The 20052-nt window shown below is 36.5% G+C and overlaps 1 protein-coding gene across 2 annotated transcripts in view; it reads right to left on the minus strand.

Moving 5' to 3' along the window:
• Positions 1 to 20052, minus strand: part of UBE2G1 (ubiquitin conjugating enzyme E2 G1) — an 89556-nt gene that overhangs the window by 45783 nt on the left and 23721 nt on the right. Inside the window, exon 2 of one of the 2 annotated variants that reach the window (XR_003507019.1) lies at positions 2029 to 2143. The exons of the other annotated variant lie outside the window; for it this stretch is intronic. The gene's annotated coding sequence lies outside the window, so the exon portion shown is untranslated. The remainder of the gene's footprint in view (positions 1 to 2028; positions 2144 to 20052) is intronic. 2 annotated transcript variants of the gene reach the window in all.

Here is a 20052-nt window from a genome sequence, read left to right on the forward strand (position 1 = left end):
GATTTCAATAATCCCAGAAAATAGGGATTCCTTCAAAAATAGCACTGATCTATCTGCTGTAGTCAATTCATAAACCAAGCTTTCTTTTCCTAATATAACTTTTACTATGAAGTCTGGTCCACTGCCATTTAGGCTTTTTTAAGGGCTTTTTTTTTTTTTTTTTTTTAATTTTGTTTTATAAAATGTTACAACGCTACTTATAAATAGCTTAAAAAGTCAGTAAAGTTCTTTCTGTCTAAAATGAAATTAATTTTTCCCCAAAAAGGACTAAACTATTGCCAGCCTAAGTTCCTAATGGAATTATGCCAAATAGTGACAAATTCCCTGGTAACATTCCATGACTCACTAAAAGAAAGCTTAAGCATTATGCCCTTTGTGGAAAGACTAGTTTAGCCAGATTACCCAAGCACAGAGTTACTAGTACTAATAACATCTCATATATACTGTCCTTTGATGGACAGATTTAATAATTTAACATTTTATAGCACAAGGCAACTGATCATATTTAGAAGCAGCAACAATTTGAAATCTAAATCATGATAGATTTTTCTCAATACAAGCTGAAGGCCAAGTGTTTCTAATCGATTGTTTTCAAAAGTTTCTCCCCCCAACCCCACCCATTTCAGAGCTATCTTCAAATTTTCCAGTCTTGTCTGATTTTAGGAACAGGAAATATTCTAAGTGTCAAAGAAAACACAAAGAAAGCCTAATTAATTGGACAACTGAAAAAGAGCGCCATAAAAATTTACAAAGGCACTGGTAATTCCCCAGTGGTCCAATGGTCAGGACTCCACACTTTTCACTTCCAGGGCCTGGGTTCAATCCCTGGTTGGGGAACTAAGATCCTGCAAGCCACTCAGTGTGGTCAAAAAAAGAAAAAGACAAAGAACTACTCTTACAAACCTTTAAAACAAGCCTCTCCTTCTCTCCCACACATACAATTCAAAACTGTCAAGAAGCATTCAATTTTATTGGAAGTTTTTTAAATAAAAATATTCTTTTTACCCAGCAGAATCAAGCCTTTTTTAGAAGTCTCTAATAGTAACAACACAGCAAAAAATGGAATTTTAATACAGTGATAGTGGGACTATTACCTTCTAGGTGACATTTGTTAAGAACCTCAAAAAGACACAAACTTCCAGTTACAAGATAAACTAAGACCTGGGGTGTAACGCACCACACAGCGACTGCAGCTAGCACTGCTGTGTGCTATACTTCTGACAGATGTAAGACAGTAAGCCCTGAAAGTCCTCGTCACAAGCGGAAAAGAAACTGGAGTAACTGTGCAACATGATGAATGCTATTTTACCGTAGTAAGCATTTCACAACATAGTAAGTCATTATGCTATATACCTTAAACGTACACAGCACTGTATATCTATCCTATCCCAACAAAACAGAAAAAAAAAAAAACCCCAAAAACATTTATCTTCTTTGATTCAGCAATGACCACATCTATATATTTATCCTAAGAGAAATAATAAAAAGACTATGTATAAACATTTATTCATAAGGAAAATCCACAGCAGCATTAGCTATAATTTAAATAATTTGTAACACAAAAATAACCTAAAGTCAAAAATTTGGGGAATCCTACGATATTTACATATGAAAGAATGCTAAATATCAATTTTAAATACTTTGAAAAAGTATTTCCCCACACAGGAAAATATTTATAATTTGTTTTTGAAAAATAAAATATTATTAAGTATATCTCTTAAAAACACATACACTACATATATTTTAAAAAATGAGGCCAAAAAATTTGACCTAAACCTCTACCTCTAGTTTCCAGCTCAAGGTGCCAGCGTGAGCAAGTGTTTATCCTTTCTCCTTCACTTAACTGAATAAACTTCTCTAAAGAAATTTAAAAATAACTTTTTGTTTAGTTTTATAGTAAAAAATATACTTTTTAAAGATATTTTAAAAATACCTAGGTGGATTGCCCATGGTTCTGAAAAGATGGAGAACGGATGGAGGAATGTGAACTGATTAGGCACAGTGGAGGGAGACGAGCAGAATACTCACAGAGGGGGAGCAGCAGCCGAGGAAGGCTAATCTTCTGGGCAGAACCCCAGAGAGGCGCCAGTTCTGTGACCGTCGTACGAGGAAGGTCAGTAGTGAGAAGTGGGACTGAAAACATCTGTCATAGCAAGAAGTCAACAGAGAATGTCTAAAGTTGATAAACCAAAAAATAAACACTATAAGCATATTATTTAGAACATGGAGTTAAGCCCCAGGAAATCTGAACCAGAAAAGTTTCTTTCAAAGTAGTTGCCTCTGGGGGAGTGGGGCTCTTCATTATTAGGCCTTTTGTATCACTGATATTTGATTACTTGATTTTTTAAGCTAAGTGTTGATAGAGTACTGATTTTATGTTTTCATCCTTTTCCATTTTATACTTTGTTCATTTTCCTTTAATATGCAACACCCTACTTCTACTTCCTTCCCACCAAGGCAGAGGCTGTGTCTCATTTAGCAGTGTTTTTCAGCTATAAGTTACACAGTCATGAAACGGATCTAGTGGGACATAAATAACATTTCTTTCTCCTTATAAAAAGGGAAAATAAAATAGGGATATCATTGATGACGTTTTCAGTTCAGTTATAAATGTTTACTTAAGAGCGTTTACCAGGGCACTGTGAGGCGTCTCCTTCGTCTATTCTCAACCCAGCATCCAGAGGGTCCTGTTGAACTGTGAATTCTGATCATGTCACAACTCCAACGGCTTTGAGTTCTGGGTCAGGCTAATGAACAGCCTGCATAACGGCCTAAAAGGTCCTTTAGAATTATCCAACTTTCTACGTTCATTTGGCTAACTGCTCTCCTTGTCTTCCTCGACATTCAAGTCTATCTCCACTTCAAGGCCTTTGTGTTTGCTGTAGCCTCTGGACAATTCCCATCCTCAGCTAATTCAATTACTCAAACGTCATCTAATTTAAATCATAATCCCCACACTCTTATGCTGTATTCCCTATTTTACCCCCTTATTCCTTATTATATTATTATCCCCTTTTATTCTTCATACTTCCTACTTTATTCCATTTTACTTCTCCCAGAGCATACAACTTTCTCTTAAATTTATCTCTCCCATTTCCATGAGAATGCATGCTCTAAAAGAACATGGATTCTTATCTGTTTACTGCTGTAGTCCAGCATCTGTTACAGTTCCTGACATGTAGCAGTTCCTGACATGTAGCAGATCCTCTGTAAATTTGAATGAATAGATTAGTTAAAACATATGTATCATTTTATGAAGATACCACACTATTGGCAATCAAGCACAACAGTCTGGAACCTTTAAGATGTTTTGATAATTTCAATTATAAGGATAAGCTATGATTTAGACTCCGAAGTGGAGAAGGCAATGGCACCCCACTCCAGTACTCTTGCCTGGAAAATCCCATGGGTGGAGGAGCCTGGTAGGCTGCAGTCCATGGGGTCGCTAAGAGTCGGACACGATTGAGCGACTTCACTTTCACTTTTCCCTTTCATGCATTGGAGAAGGAAATGGCAACCCACTCCAGTATTCTTGCCTGGAGAATCCCAGGGACGGGGGAGCCTGGTGGGCTGCCGTCTATGGGGTCGCACAGAGTCGGACACGACTGAAGCGACTTAGCAGCAGCAGCAGACTCTGAAGTAGTAAAGTCATTCACAATACTGAGTATGTTGCTAGCATACTGAGTCATACTGACTGTGCAAGTCCACTGAAATAATTAAAATAACCTTTGTTAACATCAACAGTAACAATGAAAATGCTGGTATCTCAGCTGCAATTTTTTTTAAAAAGGGGTGGGGGGAGAACCTACTCTAAACAACAGACACTTGAAAGTGAACAAGTCTTGTACATTTTCTTAATAAGTCACAGTGACTCATGCTCGAGTAATCACAATTTGCACATATTCCCAATTTTCACTGTTTCCTTCAACCCCAAATGGAGATCAAGGGGCACACTGTTGATCACCTTCACTTCTTCAGAATAAAACAATGAGCAAGTTAGCATTCCCGAAACATTCACGCAGCAGGTCTTCACTGTGGCACATGCAGACGACAGAGCCTGTCAGTCATGATCTCCTTCTTCAGTGAATCTTTTTCTAGTCTACATTACAACTCACTGACGGAAGAAAAACATCTTCAACAGATTTTCAATGATTAATAAGAAAAATCCTCGAACACTTTTCCCTCACACACACAAAAGCACACATGGTAAAACAGATTTCTACTGAGCACAAAAGAAGCTTATCCAACCCCAAAAAGAAACGTCTTTGAGCCTGCAAATGAATAATGCTTTTTCCATATTTCATGCCATTAATAAAGCTCATTTAACAGCATGTCTTGATAAAACAATTTCACTAATCACTTGTTTTTTGTGTTGAGAATAAATTTTGATGTTAGCCGCTTTGCAACTGGTTTTACCCATCCATCTTCTCAAAAAACAATGTGGTTTTACTTACTTTTACCACAAGAAGTAAAGGCTTTTTTAAAGAGGGAAATAAACGAGACAAGTTGCAAGGGTAGCTCACAGACATAAATAAAACTGAATCAAGTACACAAGCCACTGGCACAATGAAAACTCCGTCGTATAAAGGAAGTAGCAGACCTGATATTGATAAAAACAAATTTATGAAATGAAAGATAATCTCAAGAAAATTTCCTAGAACACAGCAGAAGAGAACAAAGGAAGCATTTAGAAAAATAATACAAAAGACAGGAAATGAAGGTGCACAATGATAAAACTGATGTCCTTTGAGGAAAGAAAAATAAAAATGAAAGCATATTACAAAATATATATGAAAATATTCCTGAGTCACAGATTGAAATGGCTTACCATGTAACAGGAAAATGTAATAGAGAATCACACCAAGACCGAGATATATCCTGATGAAGTTACTGAACTTCAAGGATAAAGAAAGAATTCTACCAATACCCAGGCAGAAGTAGGTCACCTACAAAGGGAAAAAAAAAGTCAGGCTGGCCCCAGACTTCTCTAGAGTAATCCGAGATGCCAGAAGATAATGGAGTAATGTCTACTGGGTATTAAGGGGAAGGTAACATAGCTCAAAAATTCTATAACCAGCCAAAATATAACTCCATTTGTGAAAGCCACCAACATTTTTAAACATACAAGAATCCTGAGAATAGAGCATTTAAACAACCATTCCTCAAACAGAAAAGGCTATTTGATAAACATAATAAATTTAAGTATATTAAAGCTACAGCTTTATAATAGCCACAGAACTATAAACTACCATATTTCATCTAGCCTAAGATGTACTTTATTTTTTCACATTTTAGAATATCTGAAATCAGCATGCATATTACAATCAATGTCATGTCACAGTTTCTTTGACAGAGTTTAACCATGTTAATGGTTGTCTAAATAAGGCATCCTACAATCAACAGTACCTCAGACATAATAAAATACAGTATATAACTGCCAAAATGAGAGAGAGGAAAGAAAAGAAGCCATGTAGTTTAAGGAAGAAAAAAGAAAACTAAACAAAAAGATAGGCAATGAACAATATTAAAGAAGCAAAACCAAACATACAACAATTAAAGTAAATGATTAAAAGCATCTCAGATTGGGTCTTAAAAAACAAACCTTTCTTTATCCAACTACATGAAGTCTACATGAGACAAATCTAAAACAAGAACTTGGAGAGGTTAACATTAAAAGGTTAGACAGAAGTATAACAGACAAGTATAAACACTCATCAACTGGATTCAAAGTAGAACATTAAGGTAGCAAAAATGGTCATTTTTCAGAATGCTCAAGATTACAATCTATAAAGAAGACATAAAACTATATACACCAAACCTTCTCTCTCTCATTCCCAACATCATATACACATATACATGGATACATAGTAGAAGGCAATCACCATTTCAGTTCTTAAAAATCAAACAGATTAAACAGGTGAACATATGATGTGATCAAATTCCTATGTAACAGTTTATAAAAACTGATCATCTAATTAGACCGTAACATGTAAAAATTTACAAAGGTAGAAACAATAGAGACCATGAAATCTGAAAATGAAGCAAATTGTCAAGTCTCTTCCACTAAGGGGAAGAGACTTGACCATTTATGTACTGTCTCTCCCTAAACTACTCCATTCAAAGATGGATATTAAAATTAATACAGATTATCTAATAACAATTATAAAAACTACCTATATTACAAAAAAAACCTTTGATACACAAAGCTATACTCAAGAGGAAGATCCACAGACTAAATAAATCCTATCAACCGATGAAGAATTAAAATTAAATAATAAGCATTCAAGGTTAGAAAGTAAATAGAACTAAAAAAAAAAAAAGAACAGAGAGAAGGAAAGGAGGAGGATAACTAGGAGTTTGGGAGTTAGTAGATGAAACCAGTTTCGTATAGAATGTATGAATAACAGGATGCTATTGTATAGAACCGTAGTGGCTCAGTGATAAAGAATCTGCTTGCAGTGCAGGAGACCTGGGTCCGATCTCTGGGTGGGGAAGATCCCCTGGGGAAGGGAATGGCAACCCACTTCAGTATTCTTGCCTGGGAAATCCCATGGAGCCTGGTGGGCTACACCCCATGGGGTTGCAAAGAGTGGGACACGACTGCCATTATGGGATAAATCATAATGGAAAAGAACATAAACAAAAATGTCTGTGTGTGTGTATAACTGAGTCACTTTGCTGTACAGCAGAAAGTACTGTATATCAATTATACTTCAATTTTAAAAAGCAGAAGTAATTAAAGAAATTTATAAGTTACTCAATTAGAAAACAGAAGCTAGTAAGTTTAACTCTAAAACCTAGGAACTGCATTTTGAAGGGAAGAAAAATTCCAAACTAACCATTAGCTAGACTAAAAAAACAAATATATAAAATTAAAACTGAAAAAGGAATAAAATGATAGAGGAAACCAAAAGAAGCTTCCAGTAAATTTTTAAGTTACTAAATGTTAAAATGTAGATAAAATAAATGGTTTTCTTGGAAAATACAAATTGTCAATTGGAATCAAGTAGAATTAGAAAGTAAATACCTCAATAACCTTCAAAGAACTGAGTAAGTTATCTCTCCAACCATTCTACCAGTACTAGACATGTTCACTGTAAAAATGTGAAAGGTAATTCCTTTATTAAAGTATATCCAGAAACTCTGGGAGTTGGTGATGGACAGGGAGGCCTGGAGTGCTGCAGTCCATGGGGTCACAAAGAGTCAGACACGACTGAACGACTGAACTGAACTGATTCAGAAACAAAAGTTTTCTACATTTCATGGAACCAATTGTGCACAGACAGCACAAAGGATACTCTGACAAAAATTCTGAACAGCAAACACTAACATAGTATTTACTATATCCTAAACACTGGTCTCTGATGGGCAATTACATAAATCAACTCATTTACTCTCAAAGCAATCTGATGAGCTGGAGAACCAAATATTTAACAGCAGGTCCAGAACAGTCACTAACCCATCAGAAGCATGCCAGACCTTGGCTATGTAGGAATCCTCCTAGAGCCCCTCTTTTTTGCCACACAGTACCCTGTTAGTTGGCCAGATCACAGGCAGGAAGGGTAACAGCCACGGAAGGGACCAAGTAGTTTAAACACCTGTGCATCCATCACATTAGTACTAGTGCCTACTGAGTGATTATAATTACCTGCCTATGAGCTGAGAAGTATTTGTTATCTCCACTTTACAGCTGAGGAAACAGACCCAGATTAGTTAGATAAAAGAGAGGCTAGGGCACGTAACTTGTATGCTATACAGCCTTTCTAAAATAAAATACTAGTAAATACAAGAAGCAACAGTTAGAACCCTATATGGAACAACTGATTGGTTCAAGATTGAGAAAAGATTGTAATAGGGCTGTCAGCTGTTACTCAGTTTAACCTATATGCTGAGCACATCATGAGAAATACTGGGCTGGGTTAAGTTACAAGCTGAAATCAAGATAGGTGGGAGAAACATCTACAACTTCAGATATGCAGATGATACACTCGAATGGCAGAAAGCAAAGAGGAACTAGAGGGCCTTTTGATGAGGGTGATGAGTAGAGATAAAGAACTGGCTTAAGACTAAATATTAAAAAACTAAGATCATGGCATCCGCCCCCTTCCCCATTACTGCATGGCAAACAGAAAGGGAAGAAAAGGTGGAAGTAGTGACAGATTTCCTCATCTTGGGCTCCAAAATCACTGCGGATGGTGACTGCAGCCACAAAGTCAGGAGACAACTGCCTCTTGGCAGGAAAGCTTTGACAAACCTAGACAGTGTTGAAAAGCAGAAACAGTACTCTGCCGACGAAGGTCCGTATAGTCAAGGCTATGGTCTTTCCAGTGGTCACGTCTCCCAGTGGTTTTGAGACCTGGACCATAAAAAAGTCAGAGCACCAAAGAACTGATGCCTTCCAACTGTGGTGCTGGAGAAGGCTCCTGAAAGTCTCTTGGACAGCAAGGAGATCAAACCAGTCAATCTTAAAGGAGATCAACCCTGAATATTCACTAGAAGACTGATGATGAAGCTGAAGTTCCAGTATTTTGGTCATCTGATGCAAACAGACGACTCACTGGAAAAGTCCCCAACACTGGGAAAGACTGAGGGCAGAAGGAGAAGAGGGCATCAGAGGATGAGATGGCTGGATGGCATCACTGATGCAATGAACATGAACTTAGGCAAACTCTGGGAGATAACCAGGGACAGAACGTGCTGCAGTCCATGGGGTCACAAAGAGTCAGACACAACTGGGTGACAAAACAACAGAACAAATACAATCCAACAATGAACTTAAAGGGTGTGTCACTCTTCCACAAATACAACAGAGGCTCAATCTTTTGAGCTAACATCACATTGAGATCAAGTGAGAAAGGGCATTCATTTTTATTGTTGACATTTTTTCATAAAATGACAATACAGAGAGTTCCCTGGCAGTCCACTGGTGAAGACTTGGTGCTTCCACTGCAAAGGGTGCAAGTTCAATCCCTGGTCAAGGAACTAAGATCCTGCATGCCTCAAGGCAAGGCCAAAAAAGTTTTAAAAATAAAAGAAATGCAGCTATTTTTTTAAAAGTGCAATATACACTCCCAATTAAAAGGAAAGAGAATCCCAATAAAATAGAGGTGGATATAGTACCAATATTTTGAAGAAAGACATACCATATAATACACATGAAGTTGTATATTATGATAAAGATTTTACATACACACATAATACATTAAGCCTGTAAGGCAAAAATTAGAAGTAGTCTCACTTAAGTCTAGTAACAAAACAAGGATGCTTGCCATGACAGCTATTATGAAAGTAATTGAAGATGAGTAATAATAAAATTCATTAAAAAAAAAATCACTCATTTTTTTTGAGGAAAGAAAAATAAAAATGAAAGCATATAACATTTATATTTTTAAAAAGCTATTATTAATAAATAATAGTAAAACATTTAGCAAAGTTTTAGAAAAATTAAGCAATGTATTCAGGTTCAAAAATATATTTAAAGAGGAGATTTGAATATGATTATTGTATAGCTAGGAAAACTAACAAAACCAAATGAAAAACTAAACAAAGAGGGCAATTACAAAATTAAATAAATAACAGCTTTCTTATACATGTATAAATATAAACTAATTTTAAAACGTGGAAAAATAATCCTGTACCCATAAGCAACTCAAGTCTAACAGAAAAATGTTGAGCTAGTCTTAAAAATAAATAAAATGCCCACTGAAAGCTGGGATTACATGGGAAGCCAGATTTTTGTTCTTGTCCAACCACCCTTAATCAATCTATAAATTCAATGCAATGCACTCAATCAAAACTGCAAAGTACTGAAGGGCAGGATGAGGGACAGTGGTGAGTAAAACCTGACAAAATGACTCTAGAGCAAAAAGATGCCAGTGTTTTTTCACTTAATATCAAAATACCAGCATTAATATTTGCATTTTAAACTGTTCAGAACTTTTAACAAGTTTGTAGAATTTGTAAAAATAATCATCTCAATACAAAAGTGTTAACTGTGAAATATCAAGAAAATGTACTTTCACTAAAGTATATGTTAAATATACAACCATTATTAACTGATAAAATTAATATAAGCTATTGAAAACTAAAACACTAAAATTTTACTTAAAATACACACAAAAAGAAAAATATTTTTAAGTTTGGGCTAAAAAAATACAGCTATAAAATCATCTGAATTGTAGAAAAATTTTTCTAGCTGCTAAAACTATTCTAACTGCAATTCTGAATAATCCCATCTCTTATTCAGAAAGGCTGAGCTGCAGTCTTGTGTCAGAGTGAGCCTGCTACAGTAAGAGTCAGATCATTTCTCTCCCCTGCTGAAAACCCTTCTCAGCTCTCCACCTCACTTAGAGCAGAGGCCCATGTCCTTATAATAGCCCACATCCTCCCCTTTAGCTGTCTGACTGCATCTCCTACTTTTCTTCCCACTGTTCACCTTACTCTTCCAACATCAACAAGTCTATCATCCCATTAACATAAGTTTCAGAAAGAGATAACATAGAAAACACAAAGGAGGCTCATTTGTTTTTAAGAAATCTAAGAAATACTATTCCAAGAAAATTTGACTTTTTCTGTCTTGTTGCAATTTTTAACAAAACTAATTTTAATTTTAAAAACTAAGAACATGAATTGGCCACAGTATTTTTCTCACTGCTTACAGTTTTTTTCTTCACTTCTATATTCCTATGCTTTTCAAGCATACTCTTTCATAATTAAAAAAAAGTAACTTCTTTAAATGGTTACCATAGCTTTCTGCTTCACCCTCTCAACCCTTTTCCACTTCCTACCCACCTCACCCACAAACTTGCAAAGGATTCAGTGGTGGATTAAAAGAAAGAAGAACGGGGGAAAAACTGCTCTGAGACATTTACTTGGATTTAATTTTAACCTGAACTATTTATAGGACTACTATTTCCTATCTAATACACTACCAACTCTTTCCTATCATTATTATATGTTCTGTTACCTAAAATATTCTCATCAACATTTCTATCTTCCATTTTCAAGAGCCATTACCTAATGCTACTTCCTCCATGAACTCTTTTTAACTGAAGGTACCCTCTTCCTCTTATAAAAACCTAGAGCACAATAACTTTTTCTTATGGTATATTACTTCCTTGATATGGTTTTATTGACTACAAGGTCCATGTCTAAATATTTATTTTATATCTTAGAATACTGTCCAATGTTGAACATTCAGTTAGCAAATGATGGATGCTCAAAGCATAATTTTATGTTTTTATACTTTATAATTTTATAAATACAAAAATAATTTAGGTACAAAGGTGTTTCAAACAGTAAATTTTAAATTCTTACCAATTACTGGCTCTTGATTTAAATCTTTAACTTCCTTTAACTTCCTCTCTTTGCCAGATCAGTTAAAAGCCTTCTAAAAGTTTTTACATTCTAGGTCTTGTCTTTCCCAATCTATGTATCGTAGCTCTATTACTTGTTACACAACAATCTGGTCAGAATCTGGGGTTCTATATGCCAAGATCTGTTTCTCCATCACAGAAACCCTGCCTCTAAAAAGCAGCTCTGGGTTCACTGATCAGACTTCCTTATCTCCTTTTTTAACCTTTCACCCCCATATCACTCTAAAATGATACTGATGTACTTGTCTGTTTTAAGCATACTCCGTCTCATTTTCAAAATATTAACATAATTAAAGCCAGGTGAGAGTCTGAGTAGATTTCCCAAGCATCTCCAGGATCCAGTTCTCCCTCTAATATTCCTAGATTATCTGCCCCAGCTTTACGATCAGTCCTAAAATTGTGATTACAATTTATATAAATATATATTATTTCTCTGTAACTTCTAACCAAAATATAAAAAGGATTTTTCTATTTGACAGTTTTGATAAAGGGACTTTTACCCACATATTAAAGAAAGCGTACCACTTTCAAAACTATAACATAAAATTACAATGTTTCTGATTAGAACTATGAAAATTCTGTCTTTCTGGGATGTGCTTTAAATTAATATTCTGTGTGAGTAGCACCTCTAGTGGCCAGCATCTTTGCAAAGAAACGACAGCATAACCAGAAATTATTGAACTGATCCATCTAGCTCAAATGAACAGCCAGAATTTTCGGAATTAGGGTTTGCACCTAACCCCAACACTTAGGTGTTTATAACTTCCCTAAGTTAGGGTTTGGAACTTCCCTAAGTTAGGGTTTGGAACCCTAAGCACCCTAAAGGTGCTGCCCAGTTTGGAAGCCTTAGCTAGGAGCATGGGCAGCCAGCTCATCAGAGTAACACAAGAGAAGGTGGAGTAATGAGTCCATGGGAAGATATTCAGGAAGAGGGTGGATTTGTACACAATGTGGAAAATTTTAGTACTTATCTCATAGGATAAGTACTAACCCCAACCCAACTTCCAGAATTAGGGTTTGCACCTAACCCCAACATCTTTGCCCCTAAATTATTTTTGTATTTATAAAATTATAAAGTATAAAAACATAAAATTATGTTTTGAGCATCCATCATTTGCTAACTGAATGTTCAACATTGGACAACAATATTCTAAGATATAAAATAAATATTTAGAGATGGACCCTATAGACATGGTCCCTCTTAAACACAAGAGATTTAAATTAACTGGTCAAGTAAATAACCCTGTGACTTTATAAACAAATATTACAACCTTAACAATTTCACACACTAGTTTACAGTTACCTGTACAAGTGATGATACTAGTCAACAATTATCAAGTACTTTGCTATGTTCTATAATCATCCCTTTACAAGTATTAACCTACTGAATACTCACAAAAATCCTATGAGATAAGTACTAAAATTTTCCACATTGTATACAAACCCACCCTCTTCCCGGAATATCTTCCCATGGACTCATTACTCCACCGTCTCTGGTGTTAACTCTGATGAGCTAGCTGCTCATCCTCCTAGCTAAGGCTTCCAAACTGGGCAGTAATTAGATCCCATCTAATTTCCCCGACTCAGACATTGCTGAAGAAATTCCTAACCTCTCCTGTGTCATCAGTTCTTCCCTCTACTGAATTCAATCCCATCAACATACATGCAATCATTTCCAAGCTTTACAAACACACAAAAAAAAGCCCACGCTTGCTCCAGTTACTGTCCCATTTCTCTGCTCCCCCAGTTTAGGAACACAACTTTTAGGCGTTATCTGCACTCCTGGTCTCCAGTTCCTCCCCTTCTGTTCACTCAAGTTCACACCCGTTTGGCTTTTGCCCCACCACTGGCACTGAAACTGTCCTTTGCAAAGTCTCCACTCACCTCTACTAGTCATTTATCAAGCCTTTTCTCACTTGATCTCCTACTTGACACAGCTGATCTTCCTCCTTCCTAAAATGTCTTAACTTGGCTTATAAGGCCACCATATTTTGGTTTTCCACTTACCTCCCTGACCACTCTCCCTCACTCTCCTTCCCTAGTTTCTGATAATTTCTCTGACTTTTTAGTGCTGGTGTGCCCCAAAACTTGGTCCTTAATCCCCTTCTCTTACTGACCCTATCCAAGTTTCATGGTTTGTACACAATCTACACACCAACGGTTCCCCAGTTTATGTCTCTAAGCCATACACTTTACTGAAAGTGAAAGTCGCTCAGTTGTGTCTGACTCTTTGCGACCCCATGGATTATACAGTCCATGGAATTCTCCAGGCCAGAATACTAGAGCGGGTAACCTTTCCCTTCTCCAAGGGATCTTCCCAACCCTGGGATTGAACCCAGGTCTCCTGCATTGCAGGAGGATTCTTTACCAGCTGAGCCACACTCTTCACTGAATTCCTGATCATATATGATAAACTGATCATATATGATGTCTATATGGCTTCTTTCAGTTCAGTTCACTTCAGTCGCTCAGTCGTGTCCAACTCTTTGCGACCCCATGAATTGCAGCACGCCCGGCCTCCCTGTCCATCACCAACTCCTGGAGTTCACCCAGACTCACGTCCATGGAGTCAGTGATGCCATCCAGCCATCTCATCCTCTGTCTTCCCCTTCTCCTCCTGCCCCCAATCCCTCCCAGCATCAGAGTCTTTTCCAATGAGTCAACTCTTCGCATGAGGTGGCCAAAGTACTGGAGTTTCAGCTTTAACATCATTCCCTCCAGAGAACACCCAGGACTGATCTCCTTTAGAATGCACTGGTTGGAGCTCCTTGCAGTCCCAGGGACTCTCAAGAGTCTTCTCCAAAACCACAGTTCAAAAGCATCAGTTCTTCGGCACTCAGATTTCTTCACAGTCCAACTCTCACATCCACACATGACTACTGGAAAAACCACAGCCTTGCCTAGACAAACCTCTGTTGGCAAAGTAATGTCTCTGCTTTTGAATATGCTATCTAGGTTGGCCATAAGTTTCCTTCCAAGGGGTAAGCGTCTTTTAATTTCATGGCTGCAGTCACCATCTAAAGTGATTTAATGTCAAATTGCGCTTGTGCTGACTCTTTGTGATCCCACAGACTGTAGTCTGCCAGGCTCCTCTGTTCATGGGATTCTCCAGGGAAGAATAACTGGAGTGGGTTGCCATGCCCTCCTCCAGGGGATCTTCCCAACCCAGGGGTGGAACCTGAGTCTCTTTTGGCTCCTGCATTGACAGACAGATTCTTTTACCACTGAGCCACCTTGGAAACCAATCTTGTCAAATGAAATCTAAACCTTCCAAATCAGCTAAGAAAACACAAATAAATAAAAAGCAATGAAGAAAACAATCCAGCACAGTCAGGAATGGACAAAAAAGAGATGAAAAGAGACACAGAGTAGAGAGGGAGGAGCAAGAAAGATCATATGGACAGAAAGGAAAAGAAGGTGGGAAAATAAATTCAAATATATTAAGTTATTACTATAAATTTAAATGGTTTAAACATAATTCTAAAATACAAACTCATTAAATTTTTAAAATTAGACATTCTACATTCCAGTTATATGCCGAAAATGACACGAAAGATGGTACGTAAATATGCAAACAATTTAAATATTCATCAATATAAAGATGTCAATTGTCACTCATATGCAGAAATACTCTACAGTAGTTAAATAAGGTCTATAAGTATTAAGATAGACTAAAAGTTATATTAAATAAAAAAGCGACTTGTAAAAGATACTGATAAAATATATAGTGTAAACTATATGATACTTGTAGTATCTTAAAACTCACAAAATACTAAGTAAAATTTTATTTATACATGCATATAAAGTTATAAACACACAGATACATATTAGCTTCAAAAATGATTAGCTCAAGAGGAGAAGAGAAAGTAGAGAATGGAACTGAGGAGTGATTTTTGTAAATTACTACAAATTTTACTTAAAAATATCAGAAGCAAATACAACAAAATGTTATTATTTGCTATTTTAGAAGGTGGGTACATTACTGTTTGCCACAGCAGTTTTCTGGTATACTCAAAATAATTCATAATTTTAAAATAGGAAAGGAGAAATAGGTAAGTAAACATGTTATTAGATAAACAAATACCTATTTTTGAAAATCAGCAGGGAAATAAACCACCTTAATAAGATAAAATAATGAAAATATCAATATATATGGCAAATAGTGAGTTATTGAACACTTACTAGGAAAACTAATTGTAACAAAAATATTGTCACATATGTTTGTCACATTAGTTTCAGATGTATTAGAAAAGTTAAATGCAAAATAGGATTTAAAAAATAAGCAAATAATTTTTAAAAATTTTCTGGGTCAAAAATAAAGCAACTTTCAGTCAATATAAGTCATCTTACTCCCCTAAACCTAACTTTTACTTTTGCACTTCAGGCAGACCAGCAGCTTAACCCTCAGGAACCATTCAGGGAAACGAAAGCACATGCTGCTCATACCTTCTATGAAAGGTGAACCTGGTTTAAAATTGGGGTACAAACTAGTACAGATTTTATGATGGGCTGAGGTTCCCTGAAGGAAAGATAAAGGAACCCCAATCAAAATCGGTACATTCAGAACTGAGCCCCTTGTAATCCCTCCATCTTGTCCTGCAGTCTTTTCCACTGCAGTTAATAACAACTCCATTCTTTCAGCTGCTAGGCTAAAAACTGAAGTCATCCTGGATACTTTCTCTCTCTCTCTCTCTCTCTCTCTCTCTCTCTCACACACACACACACACACACACACACACACCCCACTCCACCTAAAATCTAGCTCATCATAAATCCTGACCACTCTATTTAGCAAATACATCCCCAAACTCAACAATTTATCATCTCCATTGCCACCATCCTGGTCCAAGGGAATGTCCTATCTCTTCTGATTTACTGCTCAAGTCTCATGACTTTCTGTCCTTGTCTCCCTGCGGTCTATATAGTAAGCATCACAAGTCAAGTGTGATCCTGTTAAAATGTATATCCAATCATGTAAACTCTTATGCTGAAAACCTTGTAATGGTCTGTCTCAGCATAAAACCCAAAGTCCTTACCTATAAAGACCGTACTGCCAACCCCATCTTGCTGTCTACTGACAAACCAGGCCCCTCCTCCCACCTCAGAGCCTCTCTGCCTGGGAAGCCTGGCCTCCAAGACACCAGTGCTCCACCCTCAACTTTCCATCTTCTTTCCCCACTTTATTTCCTCTTCAGGGTACTTATTATTTAACACACCACATTTTAACTTAATCATCCAGTTGATTACCTGTCTTCCCATACTAAATGTTAAACTCTGTGCCAGCAAGATTTTTATGTTCTGTTCTTTAAAGTACTATAATGCTTACAAAAGCAAGCACTCAAATATTTGCTAAATGACTATAGAATTAAATTTAGACATTAAATTTGATATGTCAGCACTTTGAGTTGAACGTGCTATGTGAGATAGCTTTCACATGATTCAACCACTTAAAAGTGATAAAACTTTAAAACAAGGCCAAGTCCTCTTTTCCTATATAAGAGAGTAAGATTTCACTATACTCTTCTTCAACCTTTTTTTTCAAGAAGGGGAAAAAGCACATATTACTGGTAAATTTCTTTCATTTCAACAGATATAAACTCTAGAGACTAAAGCTCTAGGGATGTCTCTGGAAAAAAATAGCAATGACTATCAGCCAAAAGAAAAAACTGAGGCAAACAAATATGCCGGTGCTCCTGCTGGTTTCTAAAACAGTACTACGTCCTTCATTTACTGAAGGCAGAGCCAAGGTTATCCTTGATAGTAAAGCATGTTAACGAGGAATAAACAGTAGTCAAAGAGTACCTAGTTATTGCTATTAACACTGAGCACACAACAACACAGTCTGTACTTCAAATAATCTCCAAACAAGAAGCCCAATCAATAACCACACAGCTTTCACTGCCAGGGCCCGAGTTCGATCCCTGGTGGGGAAACTAAGGATCCCACAAGCTGTGCAGCATGCTCCCCCCAGATCTTTTCAAACCAAGCCCCAAGCAGATTCAATGTCTTGAAAACATATAAATGTTGCCCAATTTGAATTTTAACAGTACCACTTCACTTTCAGTTTATAATGAAAATGAAGATTAAATTTGATTTGCAAGACTTCTTTCAAATTCAATAACACTGGAGTGGGTTGCCATTTCCTTCTCCAATGCATGAAAGTGAAAAGTGAAAGTGAAGTCACTCAGTTGTCTCCGACTCCTAGTGACCCCATGGACTGCAGCCTACCAGGCTCCTCCGTCCATGGGATTTTCCAGGCAAGAGTACTGGAGTGGGTTGCTTCTTACCTGGAGAATCCCAGGGACAGGAGCCTGGTGGGCTGCCGTCTCTGGGGTCGCACAGAGTCGGACACGACTGAAGTGACTTAGCAGTAGCAGTAGCACTGGCTTATTTCCAACAGTGTAAATATTTCATATGTATTACTTTCATTGATCACTTTAAAAAAGTTTAAAAACTAAACATAAAGAAAGTTAAAAAAAGAAAATAAAGCTTCAATAATACTATAAAAAATTACTTCTAGAAATTACTTATCAGGCATAAAGCTAGCCATTGAATTTATTATTCAGTTATCTTTATTCACAGTACCAAGAGACATACAGTACAGAATTGCTTTTACCGAAAAAAACTTCAATAAATGTTTACTGACTTACTAAGACTTGTTTACTCGTCTAATAGTCACCTATTACACAATTCTCATCTTACAAGAGAAGATCTCTTGTTGATCTTCAGAGCATGAAATCAGAGACAGCTTCAGTACGCAGATCCACAAGTAAAAATAGAACAAATTCCACAGCCTCTAATTGAGAAGAGGGAGGAAGAACACAGCCATCCTTATTTAAGTAAACAACCTATGGCTCTATTCAAAATCATAAAATAGATATTTCCCATAATTTGAAATAGAAGTACTGAATAATTCAAGACTGCACTTTTCAAACTATTTTCACATTATGATTACTAATAGGATGCTCATATCTGCTACTGAGGTTTCAATAATACAGTATTCAGAACTTCTTTATAACTTACCACTTTATTCTCTTTATAAAAATGAATATAAAATACAAGTAGCTTTTACTGCCATAACTGTGAAGACCAATTTTAGTTCTCATCTTAGGTGTATTTTCTACCTACTGAAAAGTCTTTAGGTGTAAATTATTCTTTACACTAATCCAATGAACATCAAATATTAATGCAAGTCAACAGTATGAACATTACACCCAGACCTCAACTGAAATAATCCTAAGTATATGGAGTAGACAGCCAACAAACTCAGTTTTCATGGTCCTTCAAAGTAGGTAAGATACTGTGGTTTCATCTTAACTCATACTTTAAATAAGAATTTAGAAAGGAGGTACAGAGAAAATGAAGAAAGATGCCTGAGAAAAAGATACTAAAGAGGAAGAAATACAACTGTAGAAATTTGAGAAAAGGACTACTTAGCTCTTCTAAAATTGAGTTTAACCTTCTAGCAATTCCTTAACATCCCTACCAAAGATTTAAACTTAGCAGCTACTTGAACAATGCCATCCATTCAAGGTATACTATATGTCAAGCAAAGTACTGTTATGTGCTGGTAATATAATGCAGTAGTCATTAACGCTATTGTCAAATACTTCTGGTTCTCTTCCCATGCAGGCACACAATTAACATACCTTTCTTGGCCCCCTTGTGGTTGAGAGGACCCGTGTGTCTAGAATTGGTTGGTCAATGACTTCTAACTGAAGTGCCTCCATTCACTTCTGGCCAGAGCATTTAACTGCTAATTGAACAAAACCTCCAGAAAAACACCACCTCTCTGGCAATGTTTGAGATGGTAGCTACACTACTACTGAGTAATCTCAACAAGCAGAGACCTCTGGCAACCTGAGCCAATAAGGAATAAACATTTGTGTTTGAAGCCACTGCGATTTTCAAGTCTGTGTGTGTTTTTTAACCACAGCACAACCTAATTTATTGACTAACACAAAAAGTGATCAATAGAAGTCTTTTTCTTTCAAGCTACTTATCGCTAAGCTAAGTCTCCCTAACTTCACCCTGAAAAAGCTTTTTTCTTTTTTTTAAAGACAAATACAATTATTATTTTAGCAAATTTTCCGCCCAACTATAGAAAACTTTCTAAGTCCTGATTTTATCAATGAACCTAATGGTTATTCAATTCCTTTGATTCCTACGAACTTAATATATTGATGTCTTCATTCAAGTGATTATTTTTTGGAGTTGGATCAATTAAGAACCCTGATGCAAACTAGTAGACTGTCCATCATGGTTCTTGTGAATCAATCAAACATCACTACAATTATAACTGTTCAACTATATAAGCATCCAGTCTTCCATATGGTTACCATGGTTGTCGGCAGCTTAACAGAATCACTACAAAAAATTATACGTGACTGAGGAGAGAAGGACAGGAATAGGGATTAAGAAATAGGATACTAATAGCAGACTGACATTTAATAATCATACATGGAGGCAAAAGCAAACGTGTACCTAATAATCATCAAGTACAAAATGATAAGTGCTTTAAGGACAAAGAAAATACTAAGTAGAGAAGGTAAAAGTTCACTAAAAATACTCAGACCCTACTTGAGACATATGCTCAATGCCAACAACCCAGTGCAACTTATTATGGCAAGGGACAGGGATTTCTAAAAAACAAAAACATCTGAACTGGTCCTTTACC

This window comes from Bos indicus x Bos taurus, chromosome 19 (genome assembly GCF_003369695.1).
Source record: "Bos indicus x Bos taurus breed Angus x Brahman F1 hybrid chromosome 19, Bos_hybrid_MaternalHap_v2.0, whole genome shotgun sequence".
Lineage (NCBI taxonomy): Eukaryota > Metazoa > Chordata > Mammalia > Artiodactyla > Bovidae > Bos > Bos indicus x Bos taurus.